The following is a 27101-nucleotide window of genomic DNA, read 5'->3' as shown; positions in this document are numbered from 1 at the left end:
CAAGAACATATAAATATAAAAGGTAAAGGCAAGTGGCACCCCAATGAGGTTTGAGACAAAGTCACACAAGCGGCCGCGATGTACACTGCGATGAGTATGTGAACAGATGAGGAATTACAGAGTTAAAATAATGCACGTACAGAATATAACAGTCAAGAGTGAGTTTCAGCACAGAATACAAAAGGGTATGACACGTAATATACAAGCGCTAATAATTACAAATAACAGAAGCAAGTTATAGTAACATTGTGTGTGTTCAGTGCGATGTCTAGTACTTGTTAAGGATAGCTGTATCTTCGTAAAAATGTTCAAGCGCATTCAATGATTTTCGCTGCGTTAGCAACTTTGCGAGTGTGTAAGGTCGGTGAGGATCGATGGAGTGTAGCGCTTGTTCTAGCTGCCGTCTTTCAATTGCGTCGCGTGTCTGGGGAATTCGATAGATAGAATAAACTTTAATGTCCAGCGGAGAAGGCGATCTACCCACCCCGCGACACGCAGGTCAGAGGGCGAGTGCCGCCGCCTCAGATGCAGGCTGGGAGGTCTTGGGTCCCAGCAGCCTCTTCAGCCAGTTGGACGAGCCGGAGCTGGAGCTCAGAGTCCGAGCTGCGCAGCAGGGTCTCCCAGGTGTCTCTGCTACCTATTTTGTGCGTTCCCCCGGGAGAGTACGGACACTCCCACATTATGTGGTCGAGGGTCCCTCTCGCCCCACAAAGATTACATTTATCGCTCCTGGCCTCGGGGAACATGTGGTTCGCCATAACCGGGTGCGGATATGTATAAGTTTGTAGTCGTCTCCACGCGACTGCTTGTCTGTTGTTTAATTTTGGGTCTGGCGGGGATACCAGTCTACGAGCCAATCTATAATGCTGCGTGATCTCCCCATATTTTAGCATGCGCTCTCCGCTCCCTCGGTCATCGAGGGACCCCGTAGCGGCTCGGCGGTAGAGATCTCGAGCCAGCTCGTGGGCCGCCTCGTTGCCGGGGACGGCTTCGTGCGCCGGAGTCCAAATTATTTGAATTTTTCTATCTAGCTTTCTCTGGCCTAGGATTCTGGCCGCTAAGGGCGAGATCCTTCCCTTGCTAAAATTTTGTATGGCAGTTTTGCTGTCACTGATCACAAATTTCGCGTCCGTTCCAGCGCAAGCTAATGCGATCACAATTTCCTCGGCAACTTCTATGTTGCGCCCGCGCAGAGTGACAGCGGTCACGGGAATACCCCGGCCGCTGACGGCCGTTGCCACCGTAAAACTGCCGCTACCTCCCGCCGCGTCTACATAGGCCACCTCATGCTCCGAGACATTACCGATTCTAATTTTTAATGCTTCGGCTCGTTTATGCCTCCTGTCTTTGTTATGTTCCGGGTGCATGTTTTTTGGCAGAGGGGGGATAATCAGATTTTTTCTAACTTCCCTATCTACTTCCACCTTTTGGGTGGGGCCTCTGTCCGGATTTATTCCAACTTTGGCCAATATGGCTCTTCCTGTCTTCGTGGTGCTAAGTCTCTCAATTTGAGAGGTTCGCACCACTTCCGCCAGTTCTGCCCATGTGTTGTGCACTCCTAGAGCCATCAGTCTCTCTGTTGATGTACACATGGGCAGTCCCAGCGCTCGTTTTACGCATTTTCTCATTAGAGAATCAATCTTTTCTCTTTCCACCACTTTCAAATCCAGATATGGCGTTGCATAGCTCACCCGGCTGAATATGTACGCCTGTATTAGTTTAATTAAATTTTTCTCCTTTAGCCCTCGGCCTTTGCTGGCCACCCGGCTTATTAGTCTCATAGTCTGCATTGCGTGATTCTGCAGCCTCTTGACGGTCTCGCCATTGTGGCCGTGTGACTGGAGAATCAGGCCCAAGATTCTAATTTGCTCTGGAATTCGAGGTGGAGATGGCGAACATCCTCATCGTCGTTGCCACAGGAACAAGCCGGGGAAGAAGCTCGCTTTATTCGATATAGAAAATGTTTTGTGTATGCTGTCCCACGGCGCAGTCGATGAATTAGTGTCTCTCGGTACTTTTCGAAAGTTCTGCATTCAGCCGGTATTTGAGTTGAGGGTCCATTTCGTAAAGAATCGATTCCTTAGTAGTTTGATTGAACCAGGTTGACATACACAAGTCTTTAGTTCTTTCAGAATGCGTTGCGCGTCCATTGGCGGTAAAGGGATCAGTTGAATTTCTGCATCTTTATGGACCGATTTTGCCAGTGAATCAGCTAATTCGTTGCCTGCTATACCAGCATGTCCTGGGACCCACTGTAATATCACTTCGTGTTTTCTTTCATAGCCTGAGTTGAACACTTTAGCAGTGCGTGTGTTGTTCGTACGTGTGGTTGGTTATCAACAATTTCAAGGCATGCTAAAGCCGATGAGGAGTCCGTATAGATTGCCCACTTTTTTGGTGTCTCATATGTCTTGATAAAACAAGTGGCTTGGAGATTTGCCACTAATTTCGCTATTCTTGGTGACGACGTGCGTCCTAGCCGACACGCCTATTCTACCCGTAAGGATGGTATAACACAAGCTGTAGTCGCACTTTCTCTGATCACAGAACCGTCCGTGTACACGTGAATAGACTGCCGGTACTTGTCAAATAGCTGATGTAAGGCTAATTGTGTCGCTGCTAATGTGGAAGCATCGCCTTTATTCTTAAGACCTTCGATTGCCCTTTATATTTTCGGTGCCTGTAGAAGCCAAGATGGGTAGCAGAGGTCTGAGTGCCAAAAAACCGATCGTCGAAGTCGTGATTTATGCCCTTGAAACATGGTGTGTATCTGTGCACCGGGATGGTTCTCTATCATTGAAAGAAGTGGGTGAGTAGAATGCTGGGTAGAAATTCTGAAAAGATGCCAGCATGTTTCCAGGCCATGAATTACGGTGAAATGTGGTTCCCACGCTTCTGTAATATTACATTTTCTTTATGTTCTCCGCAGAGGGGCTTCCGCCAGAGTATATGGCGGCGAGAAGCAGCGTATCCGGGTGAAAGCTCTCAAGAGATAGCCGTTACGTTATACTCTCAGAGCAAGTGCATCGCTGGGAACTCTCTCTCTTTCGCTTTCTTTCCTTTTTTACTCTCTCTCGTTTTTCCTTTTTTTTTTGGTAGAAAGTGAAAGCCCCATATTCAGTCTATCTTTAGAGTTTTCGTACTCCCAAATGTAATTCTTCGCTCCGACTCGGCAGAAGTAAGTGTACTCTACCGCTAAGTACGGGAACGTGCTAAAATGGAGCTTAATTAGAGACTAACAATTACCCCAGCAAAAAAAGAAAGAGCAGTTGCAGAGCAGCGCGTTTGTTTTTATATTATTCATGATTCGCTACATTGCGCAACTACAAGTTCATGTGTGTATTCAACAGCAGTCCACCAACACAACCATAAAACATGTATACTCGCATAAAGGGCCCACACGCACGAAGGTCGGTGCAGACATCAAATGCCCGAGCACGAAAGAATTTGTCGCAGCGAGATAAACAGAGAGAGCCGAGGCGGTGCTGACAACTTCTGCCACGCTCGGCAGTAAACGCACACTGAAGTGTAGTGCACATGTACTACAGTGTGAAGGTGTGTCTTAACTCGTAATATATTAAAACAAAACAATTCCTTTCAGCTGGTTCTTCTCGCGAATTTATCCACATGTCCTTTTCGGACCCATCGAACGGAAGCTTTGAACGTTACAACCATTTTATGGACACTCTCCAATCTGTCTGCACACTGCAAGGCCAATTGCTGTAAGCTATTACACGCCGCATTCGTCTGGCGCACAAGCATATTAATCGCACCGGCGGAAAACGCAGTGCGCCAAAGCTTTGTCTTCTTCGGTCTTCATTTACTAGTAGGCTATATATTTCTCTTCTTTATCGCTTGATATGGCATACAACCCGTCTGATAGTATGGAGTTGCACAACGATGCTCAAATTATAACCGCACCTCGTTTATTTTTTAAAGTTTTCTCGTCTCAGATGTCTTGCTTTCCATCCGTTCTTGTCAACGTTTTTTTTTCCTCGTCTTAATTCATCCCACATGCTGGGTGGTTCTTTTTTCTTCTCTCTCGCGTGCACGCCCCCCCCCCCTAGTTTTCTTTCTTTTTTTCACATTGGACGTCATTGCAGCTTGGGGCCTTGTCACAGAGTTCTCCAGCGCGCTGCTCTCCTTCCAGCTCCTTCCAGCCCTTGAGGCCATTCAGCGCCAGCGGCCGAGCCTGTCAGCACGCGCGGGCCCGGGCGAGCAAAAGAAGAAGCGTGCCGGCCGCCACCGCACCTGCGCCCCATTGTGGAATCGAGCGCGCAAAGAGTGAGCACCTGCCTCGAGCGCCGCTTCCTCGCTGCGCTTCCCTGCTGCTCTTCCTCCTCTTCCCCAGTGCCGCCTCTTCCCTCGCCCTCGAAGGAAACTTCCTGTTCCCGTTCTTCACGGCCGGTGCCAGCGAAGCGTCGTCTGTTCTGCGGGCGAAGCGTGGTCTCGTGTGCTCTACACTTTAAAACTCGCGCAACGCGCCATCCGATGCTCGTGCACGCGGCTTCGCGCAGCTGCGGCGGCGCCGGGCATCTACGGTGGAGCACGGCGGATGAGCTTCTCTCTTTTTTTTTTTTTTACCACGCACGGCTCCCATATTGAGGGATGCCGAGGAGCGCAGACTGCTCGTGTGTAGGGAGGTGGCGAGGTCGAGTTGCGAAGAGTTATAGAAACGCCAAACCCAATGCGTGCTCACTGTCTTATTAGCCTCATTGCCGAAAAGCAGCACGAAAGAAAGCAGCGGGGGTCTAGTTCCTATCATCGAGTCTGTACAGACACCACGCCGACTTTAACAACGTACATAAAATACAAAGAAACGAGACTCGATTCATAGAGAAATACATAATCACGAGACTCGAACAGTCAGGCCTCACCCGTCTTTCGGTTTGGTATACTTTGTGTTCTCGAATGAAGGAAATTGGAAGCAAGGAAAAAAAAACGAACAAACGAAGGGTTTGTTTGTTGGTTTGTTATTTCTAAAAGATAAACTAGGGATTAACGAGCAAAAACTAGGCGTAGGTTCTTGGCAGAAATGGTCGTGTTGTCTTTATATGTCTTCTTTTTGTGATATGTCTTCTTTTTGTGATATGTCTTCTTTTTGTGGTTGTCTTTATTGCGGCAAAAAACATGTCTTTTAGCTTGCACATGCAAACAAGAGCAACATGTGTCTGAAGAAAGAAGACAAACATCGCAAGCGTAAAATAAGGCATTCACTCTGGGAACTACAACATAGCAACACAGAGTGTAACAACGCAAAAAAAAGAAAAAAGAAGTTACAGGGAAAGTTTACTACGACAACACCATTCAAAAACGGCATCAATGCATGACATCAAAACAAACAGGTCGCCCACACGACACTGAAATGAAATTCGCACGAAAAATAGAAGGAAGATACGGTACATAAGCGCCAAAAGAAATCGGCAGGGAATGCGAACATCGCGCAACAAGCGCACAAGAAAGAGTGGACGCATAAGGAATATGGGACGAGTGTGCGCATGGACACAGTTTTGACATTTGTGCTAAGTTCGGCAGGACCATTTAAGTTGTGTTGCTATGTGGATTGATAACGACTGATCACTGTACTTCGTATACAAAGAACGCTGATTATTACGGCGTAATCATACGTGTGATGTTCAAGTTAAATTGGGACTTTTCATTTTTCAGGATCACTACACTATAGCTTAGACGCATGGAAGTGATTATTTCTCGAGGTAATCCTCTTCGAATCTGACGCACTTATGACATTTTTCTTGGGCGAGTTGGTGCTTGCTGAACGAGATGATATTGTAGCGCAAGAATATCGAAAAGAAAGATTAACAGCGACAGACAGAGCAGAAAGAAAGACGGCGCTACGCTCATAACTGTTTATTAGGCACAAAGCTTGCTGCATATACATCGTGCTCACACTCTCGACATCAGGGGGCGGCAAAGAGCAAACGACTGCGACAAACCTAATAATTTCATTTGCGCATCATATAACGAAACAGTTGTTTGACTAACGTAAGCTTGACCACTGATACAAATACGATATATCTCTAGCAGTTCCCGCGCAGCTTTATATCTACTCCTGCCCAGGATCCTGACCTGAGAAAAACGTTGCTCACAGCAGCATGATCTGCAATGTACAGAAAAATGCGCAATCATATCCTTTTTTTTATTAATTGCTTGCGTGTTGCCTCATTCGGTCGTTCACACAACGGCTGGTCTGCCTGACGTAGGCTTTTCCGCAACGTAGCGGTACCTGGTAGACTACTGCAGTGGAACACTGCAGGTAGCGTTTTGCGCGCTTGACTTTGCACGTTTGCACCGCACATCCCGTGATTCGGGGGCATAGGCGGGCCATATTGTTCGGGGTGGAAGGCACGACAGGTACCCCATACCTGTTCGCCACCTTCTTGAGGTTGTGTCTCACCCTGTGGAAATAAGGCACCACCTGTGCCTTTCTTCGGGAACCCTGTTCACCTCTTTCGCCCACCTTGGGATTATTGCTACGTGGGAGCTTCTGCAGCAAGGTTTTGCCACCGAGGTGATAACCGAACGAGCGAATCCGGCAGGTAAAAGGCGCTGGAGCTGATGTTCGAAACAAGGCTCGAACTGGTGAACACACGACGTTCTAAGCGCGGAGCCTAGGCAGAGCGTCGCCATACCTCTTTTAACATTTTTTGAGCGGGAAGAGTCGTAGGGCAACAGTTGTTTCCTGGCTCGCAGTGGACAGCGCCAGCAGACATGTTCCTTTAAACAAAACTAATGTTTAAATAAAAAAAACTGTGACTCATTCTGCGTAAAAGATAGGCGATTGCCGTGGAGTTTAAAAAGATTCAAAATTTTGTTAATTTCGTCATGGAAAGTTAAAGAATACTATTGATCCGTCATAATTCAAACGTCGTCTACGTAGTCAAGGGTTCTATACTCTTCAGAAAGAAACAGGTCACACAATAAAAGTGCTACGCAGGAACCGATACAAATGTCCTTCTCTTTCAAGAACAGTTGGGTGTCAAAATAGATAAAAGTGCTACTCAGATAGGGGTTAAGTAAAGTGAAGAAATTGTCAGCGCCCAGACCAACAGCATTCTGAAACTTGGATTCACCTATGTCATGAATACGCAACATTAGAGGAGCAAATAATTCACAGTGCGAATAGAATAAAACAAGTCCTCTATATCAATGGAAAAAGGCGAAACGAATATAGTGGTTGATAATAGAGATTGACTATTCTAAAACTCCTACGTTAGCTTATCACTTCATACTCCTCACAAAATCAGGATATTGAGTTTTATTTTCAATTTCATTGATTAACTACAGCATGCATCCTCATGATCTTTGGACATTATAGAATTATTAGGTCTAGTTTAATATTTTAGCATTATTTTGCCGGATTTGTAGGTATAAAACTTTTTTTATGGTTATTCGAACAATTGAAAGTGGCCTTGCGTGACCTTGCTGAGAGCTTCCTATCCACCTTCTGAAGCAAGTAGTCTGCACCACCAGGGGGCGCCACAGGTGCCCCGCCACCCACCGCGGTGGCTTGGCGGCTATGGTGTTGCGCTGCTAAGCACGAGGTCGCGGGATCGAATCCCGGCCGCGACGGCTTCATTTCGATGGGGGTGAAATGCAAGAACGCCCGTGTCTGGTGCGTTGTGGGCACGTTAAAGATCCCCTGGGGGGCAAAAATTAATCCGAAGTCCCCCACTATAACGTGCCTCATAATCGAATCCTGGTTTTGACACGTAAAACCCAAGAATTCATTCATTCAGGTGCCCCGCCTTTGAACCCCTTCTGAATAGAGAGCAAGCACGCATCAGCAGCCGCCGGCCGCTACAGTAACATTCCCCAGACAGGGTGGGGGGAGGGGGGGGGGTCGCTTAGTACAGTGATACTATTTAAAATGTGCAAAAGCAGAAGGAAGACGTGCTATGTCGTGAAGGCCAAACACTTCGTCAGAGACTAGAAGGTGTGGGATGAAACTGTGTGCGAGCTTCACCTTTATCAGGCTCTACAAGAAGTGCCGGCATTTGCCACCGTTCATCATGCACACTTTTCCGCAAGGCGAACAAAGCACAATAAACCGCCAGCGTTAAATAGCCAGTTGCTTGCAATGACCGGCTATGCCTATCAGGCTAACACAGCCTGTAGCTACAACACAGCGTTACCGCCACCGCACCTGGCACAAACTATCACGGAATGTTTAACTTCGATAATCATGCATGTCAACGCTGCGTCGTCTTCACCACGCATGCGCGACTGAGTTACTGAGCAGCTTCACTTTCCGTACCAGAGAAGTCAAGCACGGAATAATAGGTCGGCACCGCAAGTTTTCTTTCTGCGCCATGAATCAGACAGCATGCGAACGATCGCTCAGCCACTTGCAAACGTTTTAATCTGCGTTCTAAATGGTCATAAAACCTTTTCCAAATTAAGTCACCTGATCATCACTGGTGAAAGGTCGGAACCAAGCATCGTGGTTCCAAGCAAACAGGCATTGTCTGCGCGCGCACGTGCTATTCGCGAACGAAGTTGTTGCAAATATCGTCAACGACGACAACAGGCGCGCAACTGTAACAGCCGCACAAATCTGCCGCTGTAAGGACTAGAATATAGAGGGTAAAATCAGACGTCAGGCTGATACATTCGTCGCCTTCAGCCGGTAAGCTTGCACACAAAAGGATTGTAATGCAGACGAAACGCATAAATGCAAGGTATGCTTGTACTTAAACTTTTGTGTCATCTGCCTATTCACTGGCTCACTGTAGTGGTCGGAATACCGGCTGTCTGAGCCATGGGCAGCCGGCATTATAAGCAAGCGAGCAAACGCCGATCAGAAGGCGCTCAATGGCGGGCACTGTCACGTGACCAAGTATGTCATCGCCTTTGGGTAAGGCGCTGTAAAAGGTCTATGTAATACTTCGAACTAAATTCCGGGTTTTACGTGAGCGGTCATCGTACATCCCAGGGATCCCATTTTCTCCTTCAAGTGCCTACGTGCTAAGTTAAATGAGCCAATATAATGATTGTTGTGTTTTTCGGGGTTTTTGTTTGTGCGTTTTTGTTTAAGCGATATGCGCGGGACAGGGATAGCTGGATGGTGTAAATAGATTCTACATTTAGTATTTAGAAAAAATTTTTAAAAAGTAGTTGTGGTGTTTAATGTCCTGAAACTGTTCAGTGGGTTATGAGGGATGCCAAAGCAGGGGGCTTCAGACTAATGTTGACCGCCTGGTGTTCTTTAACGTGCACCCAAAGTACGGTACACGAGAAGTTTCGCGATCCGCCCCCCCCCCCCCCCCCCCCAGGAATGCTGCTTCCACCGCCGGTATCGAACCCACGATCTCGAACTCAGCAGCATGACACCGTTTTTCCCGCCATCGGCGGGAAAAACGTGAAATGCAGGGAGACGTATGGCCACAGTTAGGGAATATTTGCCATGGCACGAATAGAGAGAGAGAGAGAGAGAGAGACAGACAGACAGACAGACAAAGAACTTTATTAATGGTCCTGAGGAACCGGCGTTAGGGTACCCCCCTTTTCAGGGAGTCCCCGTAGCCGTCGCGGGCCGCACCCACGTCGGGGTCGGAAGATCGTGGTCCTCCGCCCTGTCGCAGGCCCTCTGGACAGCCCGTAGTTGCTCTGAGAGGTCGCCGCTCTTAAGGGCTGCCTCCCAGTCGGTTAGAGTGGTTAGCGATGAGCTGCGTAACGCAGGGCATTGCCAGAGCATATGGGACAAGGAGCAGTACGCCTCCCCACAGTCTGGACAGTGGGGTTCTACGTTAGGCGCGAAGTGACTGAATCTGCCCCTGGAGGGAAATGACCCCGTCTGAAGCATGCGAAACGCCGACGATTGTGGTCTATTAAGTTTAGGGAGAGAGAGAGAGAGATGTCATGGAGGAAAGAGGCGCTATTTCTACTTTCCTGCAGGGAGCACGGCTCAGCGCTTATGAACGCATCCTTTTTGCTATATCACACGAATAGCACGCTTTTGTCATGCGAACAATCTCTGTATATTTTCTTTCAGTATAGTGCGCCTGACTAAGTGGCAGTAGTCAAGTGAATACAAGAAGCATTATAGTATATGACACGCTTCGAGCCAGTTAGTATTAAATGTAACAGTACCTATTAAGCAGCCCAGCGACATGATTGAAGTTGTCGCAGACTTTAACATCGCGCTGCCTCCATACCAACGTCTCTGAAGTGGTAACGAACACCGAGTGTCTTAACCTGGCGAACAGTATCGATGACGTCATTTCCGTAGGGAAATGTACGCGTTTCCTTCACAGATGTGTGTTTCAAACTATAAAATATAGTCCGAGTTTTCTTCGCGTTAATTGTCAAGTGGTTGCAGTAAGAGCAATCTAACAATCATGCCATTTGCCAAAGACACCATTTTGTCGGAATAGCGTGTTGTCTCCTTACTTACACTTTTTTCTTTTCCTTAGAGGTCTGGCGCTAGCGTAGGGGGGTAGAGTTGGTAGTGGACTCTTTCTATATCTTTTTTTCTATGGCATGAAAAAAAAGCGCACTTTCTTTGAGCCAATCAACAAATGCATGTAAATAAAATTTCTTCACCGTTGGTTTGTCACCGTCACAATTACCGGTGAGCGCGTTTCGAGCAATCCTTCTACATAAATAACACGCAACACTAAAAGCACGCTTCGAGAATGACGCTATGGCACAGTCCCGTGAGCATAGAAAGCACTGAAGAACGGCTGAGGAGATCCTTTCGTGCCAAGCCAGGCACGTGCGAAGTTATTTGCAACAGTGCGTCCAACGGTCGCCAGCGAATGCTATCTCACACAACTATAAGAGCTGACCATTGTGGTTACACGCAACTATCATGTTTTCTAAATTACTTCTAGATCACAGCTAGCAGCATCAATTGTATTTAGCAGTAATAGTTACAAGATTTTTGCGGCACTCTTACGAAGCAGACATCTTAAATCCAAAATCTTATTATATTCGGCTTCATAATGCATGATGTCGTCGTGGCAACCAAAATTTCGCCTTCGCCTAGCTCAAGATAGGAAGCACCTTAGTAATAAAGCAACAGTTGAGAGTCATTGCAAGAACGTGTGTCTCTCGACAGCAGCAAAAGATTGCGGATATACAGGGTGCCCCTGCTAACGCGAGCCAAGCTGTTCAAAAAAAAAAAAGAAAGGCTAAGATATATGATGATGGGGGCACCAGCCTTACGCAAGCTGGTGCTGCTATCATTGATTAGCTTGAACCGCTGACCTCTACTAAAATTGCCATTTAAATGGCTGGCGCCCTATAGTGGAGATCAGTGGCTTGAACAGCTTCCACCTCGCTACATTTCCCATTAGTTATTTTTTTCGCATTTCAATGTTTCCGTGCTTCAAAAAAAAAGTGCTATATGAAGGCGGGCCCACGTGTATCGCAGACGCTATAGCAATGCTTCGAAAGGCGTTTCAAAGAACTAACACTACTCAATGGCCGACATGGTGACCATGAAAAAGTGACGAGGCGGCGGTGTACCTATTGGCTGCTGCAGCGATAAAGCAGTCATGTTTCCTTGTGACCTCATTTGCTTGAGCAGCGCGCACCGGCTTAGGCACTGATAAAAAGTACCACTTACGGGGGAAGAGAAGCAAAAAAAAACACACACATTTGTATTGATTGCTGCATGGCATTGGCTGAACAACAATAGGAATGAGCCGGGAAAGAATAGCTGTCGAGAGGCACTGTTCAAGTGGCGTTGCAATACCAAGTTGCAAGTACACCTGCCATTGCATCAGCCACAAGACATTCCCAAGCAAATGATTGCAAGCAAGGCATGGTACCATTAACTTGTGCTTATGCTAATTCATCCGTCGCCATTGACTCAAACATTCGCTGACGACCGTTGGTATGCACAAGTTAGAACGGCGGCGCTTGCGTTTGGAAACCTTTGGAGACTACAACTGGTGAACAAACATGTCGTCCACGCAGGAAAAGTCAACATGATTGTTGCCTTAGAAGGGGCCACAGAAGGAACACAGCGGCATTGCTTCACACTCAGTGACCTGGAACGTGAGAAAGCCCAATGGCACTCGTTCGCAACTGCGAGAATTCACGGCAGCATGGAAGCTTTACAATTGAACGACAAATGTCTGTGTTCATCGGCGAGGACGTTAGACCAAGTATTTTGTCTTTGTTATCCGCAAATATGCACGCCAGTGTGAGAAGTGAGAAGAGATACTGCGGTCTTCAAGTCTGCAGTACGAAGAATGTAGAAAAGTAGCAACATTCATTCTTATTGTATTTATCTTCATCAAGTGCTTGATGCCCGAGATTTCCAATCCCAGATAGACCTTGATAATTTGTTGATCAGAATGAATGAAGACCCAGATTTCTTGAGAAACATAGATTGGGCAGATAAGGCAAGCTTTTCGCGGGACGGCCATGTATATTCGCACAATGCTCACTACTGGGGCGACGCAGACTTCTACTGGGTTGCTAGAACGAACCACCAGTACATATGGCCATTTGAAGCTCGGTGCGCTGCTTACGATGGAGCCATTCTAAGGCTCAATTTTTTTTTTACGGAACGCTGACGGGGTCGCGATATGGGGTAGAAATATTGCGCGTACCAGTTGAGACTTCGTCAGCGATGTTCTGCTACACTCTAAGAACAGTTTACACCCTTTGGAGTGCCCCTTCTGCCACACAACAATAATCTTCATCTGCCTTGATGCGTTTCCTTTCTTTAACGCTGCGAGCCCGGTAATTTCCAGTAATGAATGGCACGCGCCTTATCAGCATGATAGCATTGCCGACAGGAAATGCTATCATGCTGATAACGCGCATGCCGTTATCTAGAGTCTGGGAAGGAGTATGTTTACCTCGGCCAACTAATCACAAGGAACCCTGAGCATGAGAAGAAAATTCACAGAACAAAAATGAGTTGTATCGCATGCGGCAGACATCTTGAGCTCCTGACTGGAAGATTACCGCTATCATTGAAAAGGAAGGTATACAATCAGTGCATATTACCTGTGCTGACATATGGGGCAGACATGGAGACTGAAGAAGAAGCTTGATAAGAAGTTAAGGACCGCGCAAAGAGCGATGGAACGTAGAACGCTAGGCATAAGACAGAAAGAGAGCGGTTTGGATCAGAGAGCAAACGTGTATAGACGATATTCTAATTGACATTAAGAGAAAGAAATGGCACTTAGCAGGTCATGTAATGCGCAGATTAGATAACCGTTGGACCATTAGGATGACAGAATGGGTACCAAGAGAAGAGAAGCGCAGTAGAGGACGGCAGAAGACTAGGCGGTGCGACGAAGTTAGGAAATTCGCAGGTGCTAGTTAGGATCGGTTGGCGCAGGGCAGAGGTAATTGGAGATCTGGGGAGTGCCCTTCGTCCTGCAGTGGACATGGAATGATGATGATGATGATGATGATGATGATGATGTAGCAAGCATGCAGGAGCGCGTGTAGCAAGTTTAGTTAAGACTAGTCGGGGGAAGCTAACTCTAGTATTGGTCCCTAATTACATCTGCTATCCGAAATGCTCCCCTTGTACATGAACGATGCACCAGCCTAGTGGCAAAGCGCAATGACGCTACTGCAGTTAATGAGTCAGCTGGGTACGTTCAGATGAGAACGATCGCAAGACGTGTTCCGAAGATTTTTAATTTTCACTAAAATTTTTATATTAGGCATAAAACCCCTTCCAGTATGCGGAACTACGACTACATTTACAATGCACTTTTTTTGCACACAATAAATCTTAACTGATACAAGTTGCAGAAGTCTCGTTATCGAGCCCAAAACGTTGCAAACTTTAAAACCGAGTGGCGTGGCATAGAGGACACAGTTCTCTACGCCTTAACCCTTTGACTCTACATATCTACCACCTCTCTGAATAAATGACGTATAAGCGACCCATATCTAGAGTATTTACGTTCAAAAACTTTGGAAGAACATTAAGGCAAGGGATTTCTCATTAAGGGTTAATTCAACCAAGGAGTACGAGTAAGCCATTTCGAGTCCCGGTAGCGGCACCAGCGTAAGACCACCCATATGCAGCAATCTCTGCACACGTGAGGGCCCCTGTTATCGAAAATATACCGAATTTTTTCACTGTGGCCTCTCTCCTCTTAACCATGTTGTGACTTTCACGTGTGTGAGCTGCACAAGTAATTACCGAAGCATCGGCTCGCGATTCTACATGGGTGGATATTTATGTGAGTGAGTATCTGATGGCTTGCTTAAAACTAATTTGCGTCTAGCTATCAGGCCGTTGTCTTTCTCACGGACCAGTTTACTAGCATGTTATTATCGCGTGAAGGTAAATCGTGCCATTCTACTATGACTTGTGCACACCAGGAGGGTGTTACTGTATCTCTCAGTTCAAGGTCCCCAGCGGAGTGGCTGACGACAGTCGTGTTACACAAAGACCAGAGGTACAACCGTGAGCAAAAGTATACGAACCACAGGGTCACCGAAGAAACTGAATTTCTTTGTAATTACCACGCATAAACCGCAATTTATGAGTACACTGAAAAGTTCGCAATGCCAATTTTGGACTGCAGTCCTCAATTTCAAGTCGCGTTCACAGGCAGATGAAAAAAAAAATTTATCGCGCAACCCTTGGTCCGTATACTTTTGCTCACGGCTGTACATTGGTGTCTTCATCAGCGGCGTACCGAAGGATGCTGTAATAGAGGGGCCCCGACATCACACCCATTTTTTCTGCCGGTAACGTGCCTTCTCCCTCTACTTTGCACATTTATCATCGTACTGTAGTCACTATAGAATGTTTTACAATTCTATCTTTCGAAATTAAAAGAGGTATACTGGTCAGTGACCGTAATGGCGATATGTACACCCGGCAACAAAATATTACGGACCATGAAATCTGAGAAAAAGCTGAACAGATCCGCAACCTCACAACACATCCTGGTATTTGCATTTCGGGCGTCGACTAGAATATGCTAACAGCATTGTCGGATATACTTTTACACGCTACTGCCACAGACTGCTCTGGAATTGAACGTTTTCTGAGATCCCGTGGTCCGTAAACTTTTGTGACCGGGTGTACACACACAAACAAATTTATAAGTGCGAAGAGGACTTCAAAACATTCTGAATAGCAAATTCGTACCACATATTAAACTGAATATGTTGATATAACTGTATCAGGATTCATTTCAATATAATTTTTGCAGAAATCTGCATACTGAAAGGAGAGGCGCCAACATATAATCAGAGACTGCATGGTGATTTTATGCGAGCAGTTGGGGAAAGCAAGGCGTTAGGCATGCAGGGCTCTTAGGGATACAAAAGTGTTGTAGCTTATTGCGGTCATTTGTCCATCAACTAGCTCGACCGTCATGTTGACTAGCTGCGCTATGAAGGCCATAGGGGGCACCACTGGTGATGTAGACGTCTTCAACAATATAAGTGGCCTGCTGCCACTTCATACGTGTCACCGTTCGTTGCATTGGACGACACAGCCAAGATAATCCTCACCAACTTCCACACTCGCAAAGTCATGGAGGAGCGTGCCTCGCTGGAGCTTTCTAACCTAACTAAGGGCACCAAGAACCAAACACTGCGTGTCACAGATGCTGTTAATTAAGGTCGAGCTATTGAGTTGCCACCGGATCGTCGTGGTCATGCGCTACTCTAGCTTACGTCACCAAGACAGTCTCTGAAGGTAAGGATGCCGCGTCGAATGAGCTTCGCCAACTCGGCAAGCTAGGAGTGCCTGAAAGCCATTTGCAGAAACAGAAGGTGGCCTTACGAGTGAGGGAACAAAGTACATCACCAACTGCATAGACGTCCAATCCGAAAACTGGTCAGTCACCATAGCTCCAAGTTCACACACACATCCTGTAGAATTCTCTGGTGGGCTGTTGAGCATGCTGCTGGAGTAAGGCCGCTCAGCGGGAAATGTGATTACGACAACTCACGCAAAACCTTCAGCATGCGGGGAACTTTATGGAGCAGATCGGAAGCATGAAGTCTCTTTTCACACCACACAGGTCAAGGAAAACGGGGTCCATCAGGCTGCTAAATACGTAAAAGAATTGCAGCGTAGCTGCGAAAAGTCTATGGATAATCCAAAAAATCTTGACTCCTTCTTCCAGGCTCAGGCAGCGAAGTGTTTTACTGCTTGGAACAAAGAAAACACTCCTCCACAGCGATCAGTGGAGAACCCTCGAATGCAGCCAGGACTTCACTTTGGAGAACTTTGCTACTGGTTGCATGAAAGGGGTAGACGCTAGTATTTGTGCGCTGGAGCAGACGGTTGAGCTTGCCTAGACGATGCAGCGCCACCAGTGCCTGTTTTTGAGGCAGCCCGTACTGGCAGTACTGTTTTCCGCTACCTTCCATGTAGAAAGCGTGTCGTATGCGTCCGACTGGCCATGACCCATCCCGTCTTGACAAAACTCGGCAAAGAAAGAAGCCAAAGTCCAGAGGGTGCATTACAGCTGAGCCCGCTGGTGTTTTTCGACGCATGTTACTGCATTGGCCAATAGCGCCGTGGTCACTAGCCACCATAAAGAGTGCGTGATGCTCCTTGTCAACCATAATACATTTCGTCCCGGTTTCGTAGCTGTGCTTCAGGAAGAGCTTTTGGTACGCTAGCCTGATAACGCTCACCTCGCAATTGCAGCCTTCCATGAAATGATTTTTCCGCACATCGGCTTGGTAGTTAATTTTTCGTTCGGTGTTATGCTCGAGGGTGTTGTAGAAACATTTCATCGTGTCTTCCATCACGTCCTTGATAGCCTTGAGCTCCACGTGCACTATGACGACGGAGTCTTCAGGTGAGGCGCAGAGATTTGATCGCGGGAAGAGGCTCCAAGCACAAGCCGCAATCAACAGACTGAGTTTCTCTTTCTTCGCAAGCATAATTTCTTCTGTGCATGTGACAAAAAACACATTGAGAAAACTGTCAGGATTTGTTCTGGACATCACGGTGCCGTAGGCGGTGCTTGCTTTGTCGTTTAGGGTCCGGCAGAGATTGCGGCCGTGTGCAGCGTTGTACATTTTTCCCATGTTGTTACTCATGTTGCAGAGAGTGTGCCAGAAAATGCCAAACTCCATAATCTGTTCAGTATGATTACAGTCAGTGTCTGTGGTCGGAACGATCACCAGGATCCACAAGTCGGCCTGTTTGTGCTGTGCCTCGAGAAGGACGGAGAGCACGAACTTCCAGTCAGTACACACCGTCCCGATATGTAGTAGTTTGATGCACTTGTGTAGAGTAATGACAACGCAGGTCAGCATTACAACGAAGCAGTTTTGGCAATTATTCTGGCCGAATTGCCACAAATTTGGCTGTGGGTGCCAGTTCAGAGTCGTGAGTTTACACGTGAGGCACGTCCAAAGCTCCCAGGTGCCTTCGGGCGTCTCGCTCACGAAACTGTTCTGGAAAACAAGTGAAGGCCAGCCGAGTACCAGATGTGCAGTCTCGGTTGTGATCATGATGGTGAATTCCCACTGTCCAATGCTTCCAGCAGCATACTGGTCGAGGTGATAGATCTTGTGGAAGCTCTCTGTCGGTGGCTCGCTGGTGCTCTTGCTCATCATGGATGCCGGCTTTTTACCCGGCTTCTTCCAGCACTGCCGTTCGTCCGTATTGCACATCTCTTGCAAACGATACACTAACCGTGCATGTGGCACGCACGGGTAGGAGAGGTGAGTACAGCAACTATGAAGACAGCCGACCACCGAACAACGGGACATGTCTTCACTACTAAAGCAGAACTTCCTAGTAGATCTCATGACGACGCATATGTCCTTGTGCGTGTGCGGAGAAAGAAGGTTGGTCAGTCTTGTGCATAGTTGTTCGAATTGTTTCGAGAACTTCTCGCCAAGTACAACCAGACAATTCTGCACACTTCTGGTAATGGGCAAAAAATATCCAGCATTAAGATCAGGCTCGTTATTCCTGAAGAACTTGAACTTGCAAGTGAAAATGGGCAGCAGTCCGTAGAAGGTTTTTCTAGACAAATCTGCTTTCAGAATTTGTACAAACTTAACGGGATATACTGCAGTGTAGTAAACGAACCAGAATTCCCGACTGTCTTCCATGGAGCTGTCACACGACGACAGATGATTGAGGGAGGACAGTCCCACAGGTATGCGATCCATGGAGGTTTCACGCCAAAGTACGATGCACGCTGCTTGAAGTATATCTTGAAGAATAACACTGACATACTCCACAAAGATGGTGTGCAGCCTGACAAGACTGGTAGTGGCCACGTGATCTATCTTGACTTTCTGGTCCTTAGAGCCTTTTTCGTGGTCGTTATGGAAGGCAGCCATGGGCGAATTAAGCTCCTGGCTTGTGTCGCGACCTTCGAAGGCCAGTACGCAGTTGTTGAGGTCGAGCCAATATTTCTTGGTGAATAGGTTACAGAACTTGTGGGCGTGATTTGCGGCAAGTTGGATGGCATGGTCCAGCCTACCAAACACTAGCCACCGGGAGTGAGACAAAAGGATCCGTTGAATCTCCTCAATCTTGAGTTTGTCCTTCGCCCACGTTTTACAATTACTGACTTGGGCGGGGGCCCGAACTGATGTTACTTTGGGCAAGTGCGCGGTTATTTGCAGCATGTCTTCGGTGAACGGCGCCGCACTGCGGTCTCCTGGGTGGTCGCATCGCAGCCACGGGCGATGGGAGCACGGACTGGCAGGCAGCTGCTCGTAGTGGTAGCAGTAAATGTGGTAATGGTGGTAGTCATTGCGCTGGTGCGCAGCCGAGGCGTTGGCGCTACCATCTGGCTGCTTACCGTGGGCTGCGAGGGGCGTCGAATCCCATTCATATTGGACATTTCGCCTTATTGAAGAGCAAAGTAAACCGGAGGCCATCAGCCGGCGGGGCACCTAGTGATGATGATCCCTGACAATGGCCCATACCCAAAAGAAGCGCGTGATCGAACAATAAGAAAGAAGACGGGGAGATATTATTATTATTATTATTATTATTATTATTAGTAGTAGTAGTAGTAGTAGTAGTAGTAGTAGTAGTACTAGTAGTAGTACTAGTAGTAGTAATAATTGTTCTTGGTGATTTTAATACACCTGCAATTGATTGGAACACGCTTAGATATTCACATTAGAACCATTACATAGAGAACAAATGCAGCCTGCTGTGGGACATTCTGTCCTTCTGTTTATTTCAGCAGCATGTTATTAATTAATTATTAATTAATTTATACTGTAACCATGAGGGGGTTATCGCAGGAGTGGGGTAAAAAATAAAAGAAGAAAGCTGCCACGCACACAGCAAGGCACAAGTGCAAAGAATACGTAAAAAAAAGAAACACGCTCTCAATACATACATATAAGCATATATACATAGTATACAATATGTGGTCCTATGAATCACAAGGTATGCAACCGGCGATCGCCTTAACAAATGTATCATATAGCAAATTTCATCTCGAATGTTAGACGGAAGCTGGCTCCACATTTCGATGGATCGGGGAAAAAAACTGCCCTATTTGCACAATTCTAACGCGCACCTTTTTTAATAAATGATGCAGTAAAATTTGCATACCCGTTACAATCATAACTAATTCTACTGAAAATAACAAACGAAACCGATTCTTACTAAAAAAAAAGGTCGCAGTTTCGCTAGAAAGGCGAAGCATCAACTGCGATAGCAAATTAGTAGACAAGCATACGAATTAGGAATAGCACTTTTATCGGCCATATCAACTTGTAAACATAGGCTTCTTGCTAACTGGGTAACTCATAATTGCCCTGAAATATAAAGACCGCGCGCACCGTAAATCTAGAAGTCCTGTGCCTAATGGGATGAGAGAAGAATTCGGTTTATTTTCGGACTCTCTGCAAACGCCTCTATAAGCGAAATCGCGACTCAGATGTTGCATTTTTGGAAAAGAACTCCTCCGACCGGCCGGCGGAATTTCGGAAGTATATCTGCAAGCACCCTCGTAAATGTCGAGAGTGTTTTCGCCTGCTCGACTCTAGAGAAGTAGAAGTTCAAGCAGTCACGGATTGTTTTGCTGCCTATTCCTCATCCTTATACAAAACTTCAGGTCTCAATGCTGGCTTCAGTCAACAGCACACGACGGTTCCTACATCTAGTACTGTGTTGTTTGATGAAAAGCTCATCAGCGAGTGCCTTAAGCGCTTGAAGCCTACCCTATCCTGCGGCTTTGATGGCATCTCTCCGCAATTCTAGAAGCTTACGGCACTCTATTTGCCCCGGTATTGACATCTATATATATATATATATATATATATATATATATATATATATATATATATATATATATATATATTAATTCCGAGGGCACCTAAGCATTTCTTATGAATTGTGAATGCGAAAGCATTAACGTCTAATTGAACGTCGCTGAGCGATCCTTCGAGTTTTGCGCTGCCAATAATGTTTTCGAGTGTGGTTGCGGGGCATGTTATCTAGTTTCGCCATTATACTGGTGCGGGTTATTATATTTTTTTGCCGTTTCTACGTAAGCATATTGGCTGCAGATCGGAATCATTTGGACGATATTGCTGAGAAATCAAGGACGCCGCATGCCACCGACTTACAGCGCGATGAGAGACTGAGGAAGCAGCAGTGGCCACCAAAGCCGGCAAGCAGGCGCAGCAGCTAAGTCCAGTAGGGTGAGAGAGAGAGAGAAATACGGAACGCGCGCCTGCCTCTGAGAGCGAGACAACGGCGGCACCTACACGCACGCGTTACGCGACTGCATCGCCAACGACAACGCGTATCGCGCCGCGGTGTCGCATCGCCGTATCTTCTCCGTGAACGCGCGCTGATGACGTGGCGTCGCGACGATGCCCTCTCCCTTTACGCAGGACCGTTTCGCCCGCTCTGCTCCGTGGAGGCGCGCACGTGACGTGACGTCGCAGCCAATGGGAATTTAGGTGCAGTTTAGATGCTACAGACGCCGGCTTTTTCACGCAATGGGTCATTCGATGCTTTCGCACCAATACTTTTGAATACTTCGAACACTTCCACTTTCCCTCACATGTGGAGAACTGCTCCTCTTTTTCCAGTATTTAAGTCTGGCTGCAAAACCGATGTATGGAATTATCGCCCGATTTCTCTTCTCTGTGCCACGTCTAAGATATTTGAGCTCGGTCTTCACAACGTACTGTTTTTTACTGTGAAGAAATCAGTGATTCCGAATCATGCTGGATTTCTCACCGTTCGCTCCCGTATCACAAATCTCGTAAGTTTCATGGCACAGATCTCCGCGCCGGTGCTTCAACGGGGGCAAATTGACACCATTTACTGTGACCTCAGCAAAGCTTTTGACGTACACAGCCACTCACTGCTTCTGATCAAACTTACGCACTTTGGTGTTAATTCGTCAATTCTCAATATCTTGCTCAGTTATCTTGATAGCTCATGTTATGCTAGCGTTAATGGCCGAATGTCTTCTTTTCGCATGGCAACTAGCGGCGTCCCTCAAGTATGAGTATTAGGACCGCTCCTTTTCTTTAATTTTTATTAATGACGTTTTTCCGGCTATTCGGATTTCTTCATTCCTTCTATATGCCGATGACATCAATATTTTTAAGGAAATTCATACTGTTGATGATTACCGCCTTCCGCAGTCTGACCTGTTTTCTTTTTCTAAATGGTGCAGAAATAATAACCTCCCCATGAATGCTGCTAAGACCAAGGTCATGACTTTCACGTGCAAAACAGCGAGCATTTCTTTTTCTTATTCTGTAGTTTCTGTACCATTGTGTAAAGTCTGTGAGATAAATGATCTCGGTGTACTTTTTGATGCAACCACACACTTTCCAGCTCACACTAAATGCGTTGCGTTGCGCGCACTCTTGCGTTATGCGTCTTCCACTCTTGCACAGACGCGCTATGCGCACTCTTGGCTCGGTAAGCAGAGCATCGAGAGAATTTAATCCTCCTGCACCATTCCGCAAGTGGTACACCACAATCTGTCTTCCTCAACTCGAATACGCGTCGGTCGTCTGGAATAGCATTTCTAGATCCGACATTGGTACTATAGATTGGTTCCAAAAAGAATTTCTAAGCTCCGCTTTGCTAACACGGATACTGAACCTTCTTCTAGCACTTTTCGGCTATTTTCCTTGCCCTTACTTCACTGCCGGTGTAATCGCGCAGACTTTATGTTTCTTTTCAAACTCCTTCACGGTATCCTCACCTGCCACGAACTCCTCAGTTGTATCATGTTTCGTATTCCGCGCAAGATCAGCAGAGAACACAGACATTTCCTGCGTGTAAACATTTCCTGCCATGTTCCTGCCTGTAATCACCAACACTGAACTGTCCACAGAGTACAGAGTCCTTATAACGCTTATTTTCATGATCGTTATATTTTTCATAACTGGCATTGTTCTTTTCCGAGCTTTGCGTTGTTGTGTCATAGTTTCACATATTGTACAGCTGCCTTTCTCCTCATTTTTCTTTTGTATTCATTTTGCGCATTGCTTTATGTACAATTTTCTTTTCAAGATAATTTCTTATTCATTGTTTTTTTTTTTACTTATATTGCCCTGCTGTTATTCTTTTCCGGCTTCCAATACATGCGTGCGCCAGCACTCATACCTCATGATTGTTTCTGGGCACGGTAAGTAAATGGCTGATCTATTATTATTATTATTATTATTATTATTATTATTATTATTATTATTATTATTATTATTATTATTATTATTTATTTATTTATTTGATATGAAAACACACACAATGCCCAGAGAGGGAAATAGGGAAAGGGAAGGCTGGCAACTGTTAACAAGAAGGGCACCATGCCTGTCTACTCTTTGGGAAGGAGGGAATAGAAAAGGAAGTTGAAGATAAGGAGCAGGGAAGTAACGAGCTTCAAAATGTAGGATTGCCTTTAAGCAGCACTGTTATACTCTCCCTTGGAGCAACGGTATTAGGATACAGCCACAGGAACGTTTACCTAGCCATTTATAATTTGCTATGTGACACAAAAAGAATGCCTTATTAATATTTCGTATTTCTCACAATTGATTTACTTCTAGTTCAATTTAGAAAATTCAAAAAGCAAAAGCACAAGTTATTATTAATATTAATAATCAAAATTTAACTTGCTCATGTTTAAGTATGTCCTTTACTTTGTGTATTTCACTAACAAGTTTTGTTAGTATTCCTATCAATGCAAGGCTGACTACCGTATTGATCACTACTTTAACTCGTGTATTATCAGTTTATTTTTCATCTTGGGTTATACATTTTTTTTCGTTTTTGTGTTATTTATTTAATAACTAATTTATTTCAATTTTCAATCATATTACCACTCGATTCGTAGCCTATCCCCCATAGTGGGTTTGTGCCATTAATTGAGGCTTCATCATCATCATCATCACCATCATAAACAGCCAAGATGACAGGCCACAAGGACTAAACGACAAGGCATAGAGTGCACAAGTAGCAACAAAACATACACGCAGGAATAGAAAAAAAAAGCACGCAGGTAGCACCAATACGAGAGAATGTAAAAAGTACAAAAAGTAAACTAGCAAAAAGAAGTTCCTCCCTCGCAAAGAATTGGAAGACCAGTTGGAGGCTCTGCTGGTGACGCAAGACCCTGACAACCAGCTACGGTTGGTGAACAGGGCTCGGGCGGCGGCAGCGAGCCATGGCTACCTGGACTGACGGGGCCACCCACCTTTGGGCTCAAGAAGCCTGGTCTAGCAATAAAGTTTATTTCTCTCTCTCTCTCTCTCTCGCCCTCACAAAGTCTATTACAAAGGCAAAGCCAAGCCAGTTTCTTGTAGAAAAGTAAGCACGGTGCGATGAGCGTGGTCGCGTCGAGAAGCGCAGTCACTCCAGGCAACGATCAAGGGTCGTACACTGCAGGTCAAGTAGGCCATAGTCCCTTAGTAGCGACGTCCGATGTGCAAGGAAAGCAGGTCACTCCAATACAAGGTGCTCAAGTGTCTCGCAGGAGCCACAAGAAGCACACACGGCGGACTGTCTACCCGCCCTTGCCGGTATTAACGTCCAAACACCAGGACAGAGCCAGCCCTTAACTTGAGCTGCAGAGCACTAGCACAACGAGGCAAGCCTCGACATGAACACGGGATCCTTTTGTAACCCACTGGTCTGGATGTTGCTTGAGAAAGTATCGACGAACCAAGAGGCGGAGCAGCAATATCTTAATGAAAATAATAAAGCTAAACAATATTTATAATATTTAAAATTTACTCAATATTACCTATGAATAGAGATATCCGTGGACGAACGTAGCGTTTAGCAGTCAGTCTACTATATGGCAAAACAGAGAGAACTCGAAGCTGGAAAGAAAAAAAAAGATAAAGAAAAGAAAGAGAAATCATGCAGGGTTACTCGAATGCATGAAATAAAAATCGGAGATTGCATGATTTTGCAGAGAGTGAAAAGAAAGGCTGATGCGAAATTAGCACAGAAATATCTTTGTGCTGCAAATTTAATTGCACACCGTAAGGCGAAAGAATCCTGTGACTGAACCCCAAAGCCAAGGCCCCGATAAAAATAATAATTGGGAAAGTCAAGGAAAGATCAAGATGACGCAAGAGAGCTTCGATATGCCTTTTTTTTTCTTTTAGATATCGCGATTCGACGTCAGAACAAAAAAAAAGAAATGATTAATTGTCTCAAATTCCTTACAAAAATGACAGAGAGGGAACTGCGTCAGACCAGTCCTGTGTTAATAATAATTAAACAGTGAAATGCGGTATTTTAATCGTGTAAACATAACTTCATATTTACGTGATGAACGACACTGATAATTCCATGGAAAATTCAAATACTGGAAGTCATAATGCGAGCTTGCTTTGCAGAACCTTGATATAGGCAGGGCTTTCTGTTCCTTGGTGAGGAGACGTATGCCGTAACCGGCGAAACGAAAACTACAGGGCCATTCAGAGGACGCTCTCTCTGGCAAGCGAGTCTGCCACTCCATTTAAATATAGACCACAGTGACCCGGCATTCAAATTAAGTAGACTACCTGTAAATGTAGAGGGACCAACGAATGAAATATCCGCAATACAATCAACCGAGTCTGTTATGCGAGTAAGTGCTTCGCACACTAATTTTTTTTTTGTTTTAAAAATGGCGTTCTGTTTAAAAATGACGTTTTGTTTTAAAATTTTGTTTTAAAAGATGACGTTTGAAAATGACGAAAAAAAAATGACGCAGTTTGTGTAGCGCTGGCACGATTGACATTAATTCGGCCTGAAATATAGGCTCGAAATCAGGAAGGCGGAGAGTGGAAGACCAGAAAATTTTCGGAAAGAATACGCTCACTGCTGCTATCTTGTCGCGCAGGGCAGCATCTGTCGCAATGACATATTTAGGCTGCCGATGCTATGTGTTGTCTTCCAAAAGGTCGCACAAATAAGTCCTGGGCAAGTTATTTGTAGAATAAAATATTGTGGAACCGAATGGTGAGAGCTGGCGAAGGGGTAACTTCAGGAAAGACACTACAGATATGTCTAATATTCTTAAACGGGCTTAAACTGTGGGGTGTGTTATCAGGACGACTGAGGTGTCACAAGATCAGTTCGATTCACTTGTAAACACAATTTCAATCTTCTCTGAGGAAACTCAAAAAAAAGTTTAAGGGGTTTCGACGGAAAGCAAGTAGGCACACACGCTTCCTAGTAAAGCACATTACCTGCTACAGGTGAGGAAGATCGCGGCAATCACGCAGAGCATCTCGTTCCATTACTGCAAGGAGGGCACTTTTGTACGCTAGGCCATCAGACAAGCGCACACGAGCAAACTGTTTTTTCATTCACTGTACTTCACTGTAAACTGTAATATTCCCATGGAACACTCATTAGTGCCCCTACGCAAACAACAGCATCGGTCGCTACGCATGCAAATTATATGGCTAATGCACGCGCTCCTGTTAACGCTAGATATTCCATGTGAAGGGCGCCAATTCAGATTTCCATCGTGTATGACTCATAGATATCTTGAGCAGTCCGCACAAGGAAGGGATGTTTGTCGATACACAAGGAAAGTTTGTCTAGGAACATTTAAATAAATGTAAGGAGAGCACATTCGAACGTGCTCAAACATTCAAAAACGTGAAGTTCATCAAGCCATGAAAAAGTGAACACAGGTACGTTTGTAGAATTGGATAGAGAGAATATATATCGCGCAGTGACGCAAAAACCTCAGTGCCATCTGCGCACACATATACACGAACATCTTGATCTAACGGGACAGAGTCGATCAAGATACTGAACAATAAAGGGGAAAGAATCGCTTCTGAAGGAACACTTTGCTCCTGCTTATACTTTGACGTTGAAAACCAATTGGAAGGCAGTGAAAATCCGGAGCTCTCGGAAATTTCAAATCCAGTCAGTGATGTAACCTGAGAACCCGTTACCTCGTATTGCATAGAGAAAGATAGTATGTTCAACACTGTCTAATGTCTGAAGTTACAAAGGTAGCCTACTGTCGTTTGCGCCGAGCAAGTATAGAATGCGGCTCTCTAGATCTATGTGAGCGCACCACATTGAGCATCTGCAGGCCTAATATCAATTGGCTGTGGCTCAGTACCGACTCTTCAAGAACGAATTTCGTAATACGAATCTCCGAAACCCTTTCTATTAACTCAACTTCTTTAACTGTAAGCGATATTTGTCGAATGTTATTCACATGACAACCAGCTCCCTGTTTTTAAAGTAATGGGATAATTTTTGCGAGTCGCCACTCCCCAGAAATCCAAGCGCTGACTTCTTTTTTTAATATTCTGGCGTAATACGTGCAAAAACCACGATCTGATTATGAGGCACGCCAAGGTGGGGTACACTCCGGATTAATTTTGACCACCCGGCGTTCTTTACCGTGAAACAAGTGCACGATACCCGAGCGTTTTTGCATTCTGACCGCATTGGAGTGAGGCTCCAAGTAGTCATAGGGTGGAAGTTCACAATGTGAATTCTGGGGAAACAAATCAAACATTTTTATCATAGCCACGGTAATATCGTCATGACCTGGGGCAGAGGTAGGCATCGACCTGGGCAAGTTATGTTTAGAAATCTTCTCCAACTGAAGACTTCATTACGGCAAAAGGCAGTAATGATGTGAGACGGATTTCTAAGCTTTAAGCAATACTCTCTAGAAAGTCAAATA

The 27101-nt window shown here is 45.6% G+C and overlaps 1 protein-coding gene across 8 annotated transcripts in view; it reads left to right on the top strand.

Moving 5' to 3' along the window:
- LOC139050864 (uncharacterized) overlaps positions 1-27101 on the top strand; it is a 189825-nt gene that overhangs the window by 12790 nt on the left and 149934 nt on the right. For 4 of the 8 annotated variants that reach the window (XR_011509103.1, XR_011509101.1, XR_011509109.1 and 1 more), the window contains exon 2: positions 22544-22574. The exons of 1 other annotated variant lie outside the window; for it this stretch is intronic. The gene's annotated coding sequence lies outside the window, so the exon portion shown is untranslated. Of the gene's footprint in view, positions 1-4150; positions 4285-22543; positions 22575-27101 lie in introns of all 8 variants that reach the window. 3 more of the 8 variants (XR_011509108.1, XR_011509107.1, XR_011509102.1) reach the window with 1 other exon arrangement.

The sequence above is a fragment of the Dermacentor albipictus genome, chromosome 1 (genome assembly GCF_038994185.2).
Source record: "Dermacentor albipictus isolate Rhodes 1998 colony chromosome 1, USDA_Dalb.pri_finalv2, whole genome shotgun sequence".
Classification (NCBI taxonomy): domain Eukaryota; kingdom Metazoa; phylum Arthropoda; class Arachnida; order Ixodida; family Ixodidae; genus Dermacentor; species Dermacentor albipictus.
Note: the sequence above shows the minus strand (reverse complement) of the source record. Positions and strands in the feature narration are given on the sequence as shown.